This window comes from Arachis ipaensis, chromosome B1 (genome assembly GCF_059453495.1).
Source record: "Arachis ipaensis isolate K30076 ecotype BB chromosome B1, ASM5945349v1, whole genome shotgun sequence".
NCBI lineage: Eukaryota > Viridiplantae > Streptophyta > Magnoliopsida > Fabales > Fabaceae > Arachis > Arachis ipaensis.
This window is the reverse complement of record NC_142436.1, coordinates 106,228,143-106,235,539: the sequence shown is the minus strand read 5'-3', so window position 1 is coordinate 106,235,539 and position 7,397 is coordinate 106,228,143. Positions and strand designations below refer to the sequence as shown.

Sequence of the window (7,397 nt, the reverse complement as noted above, 5' to 3'; positions counted from 1 at the left end):
TTCTATGTTCATTTACTTTTCTGCTTCATATCCGGTTCAAGCCCAAACACCTTTTACTCTTCTGTTTGATGCAAATTTATTTTTCCTTGTTTAATTTCTGCAAATCCACGTCCCAATCCCCTTTACATTTCAAGCAATTTACATTCCTTGCACTTTAAGATTCCGCAATTTATATTTCTTGCACTTTAAGTTTCTGCCATTTAATTTCTTGTTCTTTAAGTTTCAGCAATTTATTTCTTGTTCTCTTTACTTCAATGCAATTTAATTCTGCAAGTCACAAAACCATCAACCAAATCTTGATTCGCTTGACTAAATCGACCACTAAACTAAAATTGCTCAATCCTTCAATCCCTGTGGGATCGACCTCACTCCCGTGAGTTTTTATTACTTGATGCGACCCGGTGCACTTGCCGGTTAGATTTGTGTGTTTTGGGAGAAAATTCATTTTTCCTCCAAAATACTCATCAGTAAGTGTCACTAACGTTCTCGAAGGTTGGCAAGCCTACGTTAAAAGAGCCATGTTAACTAAGTTAACGTAGACTCTAACGTAGGGAAGGGGGAGACTTCTCAACGTTATTCGGAAAGGCAAGTCCCAATAACGTGTGCGAAGGACAAAGAGGCAACGCTAGTGGCAACATTTGTGCCACTAACGTTGAAGTTAACGTGGCCCTTACTTTGGTGAGGAACGTTAGTGAAAAAGGTGATTGTCACTAACATTCTCGAACCCATATTTTCACTGAACGTTAACACCACTAACGTCCTGAGCTAAAGTCTCTGCCCACTTCAAACTTTCTCTCTGCAAGTAAAGCCAAGCCCAATGAAGAAGAGAACTGCTTCAAACTCAAGATCCAAAGGTCCATACCCAAGACTTGAAGAGCTAACTAGAAGAACAGAAGAGTAGTATATATAGGAGTAGCTTTGAATTAAATTGGGAGTTGGAAATTATAGGGAGCCTCTTGGCATAAAACTACTCTCTGTAGTTTACTTTCTCTGCACTTCTAGTTTCATAATGTATTCTCCATCCTTGTTTTCATTTTCCAAAGCTATGAACAACTAAACCCCTTTCATTGGGTTAGGGAGCTCTGTTGTAATTTGATGGATCAATACTAGTTTTCATTATTCTTCTTCCATCTTTTCTCTTGATTTTACTTGAAAGCTTTCGATCTTCATCCAATTGGGTAGTTATCTTGGAAAAGAAGCTATTCATACTTGGATCTCTTCTGAACCTTGAAAGAGGAATGAAGAGATCATGCTAGAAATGCTTTCTCATGCTGGACCAAATTGGGTTTGGATGGATATGTGACTATAATCCTCTCAACACTTGATTTGGGAAATGCATGTGGTATAATCAGTGACCATACTTCTTCTCTTCTCATGAGCAATTGACCAAGGAATTGGCTATTGATAAAGATTTGAGAGATTGAATTACAAGAAATTGTGATTCGATCACTTAAGATTTCCAAGGAGATCAATGAGTGCATTGATTGAGGAAGAGATGAAAATGAAATTGATATGGATAATGCAACATCTCCTGAGCCCAATGAACTCCCCATTTCTGATCTTACCCATTCTCTTTAATTTCTGTCATTTACTTTTATGACCGATTTCCCCATTCCCATTTAAGATTCTTCAATTTACTTTCCGTCATCTACATTCAGCTCTTTATTTCTAGCATTTACTTTTCTGTTATTTACTTTCCCGCCATTTAATTTTTTGCAATTCTCAACTCAAATTTTGATTCTCTCAACTAGAACATTCTTCTAATTAAAGTTGCTTGATCAATCAATCCCTGTGGGATTCGACCTCACTCTATTGCGAGTTTTTACTTGACGACAAATTCGGTACACTTGCCGAAGGAAATTTGTTATGAGACAAGTTTTTCGTGCATCAAGTTTATGGCGTCGTTGTCGGGGATTGATTGTGCATCAACAATGATTAAATTGGAAGATAACTAGGTTGAGCATTATTGTTTTATTTGATTTAATTTTCTGTTTGAGTAATTTACTTTCTGTTTTAGTTAATTTCTTCCCTTTCCCCTACTTTTTCTTTGTTATTTACAATTCATTTCACTAACCCACTAACTGTTTGATATATTACATCACTCACATTAACAGTAATTCTGATAGAAATACTTTCTGCATCTATTTTCCTTGCTTGTACTTGTTGGTTGTATGACAGGGAGAAGAAGCGGGGCTTCAACTTCCTTTGATTCTGAACCTGAGAGGACCTTCTTGAGATTAAGAAGGGAAGCAAGAGGAAAAAGAGTAGTTGGTGCTGAGGAAGAGGAGGAATACTTTGAACCAAACATGGAAGAAAACATGGAAAACCATCATGAAGAAGAGACTCACAACCAAGGCGGAGGAGGTCGAGCAAATCATGCTGGGGAGGATAGAAGAGTTTTAGGCTCTTACATCAATCCGAACCCCAGAAACTGCGGAAGTAGCATTCAAAAGCCAACCATCCATGCCAATAATTATGAACTAAAACCACAGCTCATCACCCTTGTTCAAAACAACTGTTCGTTCGGAGGGAGTGTCCAAGAAGACCCCAATCAATATTTAACCACCTTCCTGAGAATATGTGACACAGTGAAGTCTAATGGTGTTCATCCTGACGCCTATAGACTGCTCTTATTTCCATTCTCACTCAAGGATAAGGCAGCCAAGTGGCTGGAGTCTTTCCCAAAGGAGAGCTTGACAACCTGGGAGGATGTGGTGAACAAATTCTTAGCAAGATTTTACCCTCCTCAACGAATCAATAGGCTGAGAGCTGAGGTCCAAACTTTCAGGCAACAAGATGGTGAGACTCTTTATGAAGCATGGGAGAGGTTTAAGGACTTAACAAGGAGGTTCCCACCAGATATGTTCAACGAATGGGTGCAGCTGCACATTTTCTATGAAGGCCTGTCATATGAATCAAAGAAGGCAGTAGACCATTCATCCAGAGGATCTTTGAACAAGAAGAAGACCATTGAGGAAGCTATAGATGTCATTGAAACTGTAGCAGAGAATGACTACTTCTATGCTTCCAAAAGAGGGAACACGAGAGGAGTAATGGAGCTAAACAATGTAGATGCTCTGCTGGCCCAAAACAAGCTCATTACCCAGCAGCTAGCTGACCTCACCAAGAAGATGGAGAGGAACCAAGTAGCAGCAATCACCACTTCATCAACAACCCAAGAAGGAGTGAATGAAGAAGCAGAGGGAAGTCAGGAGCAAGTCAACTACATTGGAAATTCACCTAGGCAAAACCATGATCCATACTCTAAGACCTACAACCCTGGATGGAAGAATCACCCAAACTTTGGGTGGGGAAATCAACAAGACCAAAGCCTTGATCAAAGACGCCCAAATCCCAACAATGCAGCTCACCAACATTTCACATCTAGGCCATATCAACACTCCCATAACAACACCTCTCCACATCCACATCAAAACCAAAATAACTTACCTCATCCTTCCACCTCTAATCACGATCTACAATCATTTGATGACAGACTCTCAAGGATTGAGAATCTACTTGAAGGCATAGGCAAGGAGATTCAAGACAACAAGGTGTTCAAGGAGGAAGTGCGAGCCAGTTTCAAGAACCAGGGAGACACAATCAAGAGGTTGGAATTTCAAGTGGGGTATCTCTCTGAGAAAATTCCCAAACCCACAGATGGATTTTCAAGTGACACAGAGAAGAATCCGAGAGGTGAAACAAAGAAAGTAAGATGGGAAGATTGCAAGATGGTCACTATAAGTGATAAGGAGACTGAGGACAAGCCAAGCAAGCTGTCAGAACAACCTGAAGATACCTCAGTAGAGAAGAAGGAAAAAGATCATCAAGAACTAGAAATCTCACAACAGGAGCTGCTGAGACTCTATTCACCTTTTCCCCAACTGCTCAATGGTGCTGTGGAGAAGAGAATATACTCAAGGTTTCTAGATTTGTTTGCATCTCTGCATGTCAACATACCATTCATCAAAACTATTCAACAAATGCCTGCATACATCAAGTATATGAAGGAGCTGCTTCCCAGGAAAAGCTCACTCAAGGGAGGCCAAACTATAGTGATGAACAAGGAGTGCAGTGCCCTCATTCAACCATAGTTGCCTACAAAAAGAAAAGATCCGGGGAGTTTTCATGTCCCCTGTGCCATAGGAGAAACAATATTTGATAAAGCACTCTGCGATTTGGGAGCCAACATCAACTTAATGCCCTTATCCCTGGTGAAGAGGCTGAAGATCACTGAGATAATGCCCACAGAGGTAGTCATAAAGCTGGTAGACAAAACTCAAAAACAAGCAATAGGAGTGGTGGAAAATGTATTGGTAAAGGTTGGGAAGTACTTTCTTCCCACAGACTTTGTCATCTTGGATATGGAAGAGAGTCACACTCATCCAATCATATTGGGAAGACCATTCCTAGCTACAGCCAGAGCACTCATAGATGTGGAGTCTGGGGAGCTAATATTGAGGATCCATGATGAACGACTCAGCTTTAATGTCTTCAAACTCTCATAAGAAGCAGACCAAGAAAACAAAGAACCAAGCAAAGATCATAATGAGATGCTGATAGAGGAAGCAAGCATTGAAGCACAACCAGCCCATCTGGGAAAGCCCTTGGTTGATGAACAAGAAAATAAGCAGTTGTCACAACTCAAGGAAAAGCTGGAGGAACCTAAACCACCAGAGACATGTGAAGACAACAACAAAATTCCCTTAGAAGAAGAAGTCACCAAGAGCAAGGCAACATCAAAAGGGACAAGGAAGAAGGTACCAAGGGGGTCGAGGAACAAGAAGATCCCTACGGAAGACTTCTCTCCAGGGGATAAAGTGATCTCAGCTTACTTCCCAGATATCCCCCCTAATCTCCCCACTGTACCATCTCAGTTACCTAAGGTCTTCACTATTAACAGAGTTCTCTCCTTGGAACATGTAGAGATCATTGATACAACCAATGGATATAAGTCCAAGGCAAGAGGGGAGGACTTGAAGCATTATCAACCTCCCTGATGAAGGAGAAACGTCAAGGTAGTGACACTAAAGAAGCGCTTCATGGGAGGCAACCCATGTTTTATGAGCTTTTACTAGTGAATAAGTCAATATTCATAAATTCCAACCCAAACTTGACAAACACTTGGTGAAATCCTTAATAGGCAATATATAGTGAAGAACAAGTTTGGTGTTCAAAGCATGCCAAGAAAGCATGAATGCAACTGAGAGCATGCTAGTCTTGGAGTTTTGAACAGAACTTTTCATCACAGTGCTCCATACTAAGTTTGGTGTCACCCCATGGTGCCACCAATGTGCATATAAGGATACACAGTTAGTTAGTTAGTTGGAGTTCATGAACAAACAAAATATTTTCTTCTTTTTATTATTCTAGCCGTAAAATTTAAATTGATCTTTTTTTTATGATATTAATTCTTACTTTTCTTCTTTTATCTTTTTTAGGAAAAGGAAAGGAGCATTGAAGGGGATTGATTGGACAATTAAATGAGAAGGGTTCGGCCACTTCATGAAGAGGGTACTACACACGTACCTCAAGGGGGAATGCATTGGGAATGGTTGCCATGCAACATTGGAAGAAGAACAAACTTGGAAACTGAACCAACCCCATCATAAAGTCTGTAATCCTCGTGCTTATTCCATACAAAATCCCATCCGTTCATCATACACCAACCCCATCAATTTACACCTTTCATCTCTTCCTCACCTCCCTATATAAGTGAATCCTAGTCAGTACTCCCCCTCACACCCAAAGTGCTACTTCTCACACTTCACACCTCATCCCAACCAACCTAATTCTTCATCTATCCGTACCTTTCAATCTCCTCACACAGGAACTCAAATTCATGGCAGCATCAAGCTCCAAGAGGCAAAAGAGGAAGGAACCAATGGTGAGCATTCCTTTTGATGAGAAGAGGTTCAAAACTGCCTTCCATGAACAAGAGTTTGAGCGAATAAAGCTCAAAAAGATACTGCCTGAATTAACCTTCCAAATCAATGAAGACGAGTGCCCACAGATTCGGGAGAAAATTGAACAAAGAGGGTGGCAAGGGCTCACGAATTCAGAGGGGAAGATCAATGCAAATCTCATCAAAGAGTTCTATGCGAATGTGGTTAGAGAAGACAAAACCAAGGCCCCAACCTTCAAAAGCTATGTAAGAGGAAAGGAGGTGGACTTCAGCCCAAATGCTATAACAAGAACTCTTCACCTAAATTCACCACATTTTGATGAGCTTAGTTATCAAGCAAGAGTAAGTAAGAGCCCTGATGATGATGAACTCGAACAAATTGTGAACGACATATGTGTTATAGGAGCTGACTGGGAAAGATATGCGGATAAGAGACCCAGGTTCATCAAGAGAGGAGACCTCCGCCCTGAAGCCAAGGGATGGTTTGAACTTGTGAGGAGATCTATCCTACCAGCAGCCAACAATTCTGAGGTCAATGTCAATCGGGCTACTATGGTACATTGCTTAGTACAAGGTGGAGATATAAATGTGCACGAGCTTATAGCAGAAGGGATTCAAGATTCAGCTGAGAAGATTGATTCGGGTGCCAGGCTTTGGTACCCCAGCACCATCCTCAGATTGTGCACGAAGGCCAAGGTTATCTTCGAGGATAGCAATGCAGATTGGTTAAATCCGGGAAGGCTGATGACCTTTCAGCGGCTAACTTATGTGACACCAGCCCAACAACAAAGAAGACCTCACATAGGAAAGCCAAAACCAAAAGGAGGAGTCTCATCAGGAAGAATATCAACAAGAAGAGCATCATGATCCAGCCGACTTAAATATGAATCACCTTCTAAGAGCTATTGAAGATTTGGGGATGAGACATATGGAAGGACAAGAACAAATACTGCTGCCTCAATCCAAATGGATGAGCCAACAAGAGGAGTGGCAGAAGCAACAGATGATGGGGTAGCAAGAGGAGTCACTCTCAAGATGGATGACTCAACAAGGGGAGTGGCAAAAGCAAATGATGGATCAACAACTGAGTCAAAGACAACAATGGAGTGAAACATTCCACAGGATGGAACAAAGGCAAAATGAGCAACAAAAATCCATCCAGAGGCTAATCAACATCCAAGCACATCAAGGTGCACATATACACGAGATGCATCGAAGACAAATAGAACAGGCAGAACTATTGGACGAGAAAAGGGCATTCGCAGAAGGAGTTTACCTGAGCGAGACTGGGCATCATATAAATACTCAAGCTAGGCTCGGTTACTTGGTAGGACAGCTGCCTATATTGCATCTAGGAATCACAAGGTATGAAGAAATGAGGGATGAATTAGCACGAGAAGAAAGACAAAAGGTGGAAGAGAGTCATGAATCAGTGAGGAAGGCACTTGAGGATTAGAAGCAAGCAAGATTGGCACGGATGCGAGGGAATGCA

General features: G+C 41.2%; 1 non-coding gene across 1 annotated transcript; it reads right to left on the bottom strand.

Annotated features, from left to right (window-relative positions):
• Window positions 1-2,759: 2,759 nt before the first annotated feature.
• LOC148577803 (small nucleolar RNA R71) lies at window positions 2,760-2,866 on the bottom strand. Its single transcript, XR_015904262.1, has one exon. It is a non-coding gene; the product is annotated as a small nucleolar RNA R71 (small nucleolar RNA).
• Window positions 2,867-7,397: the final 4,531 nt, after the last annotated feature.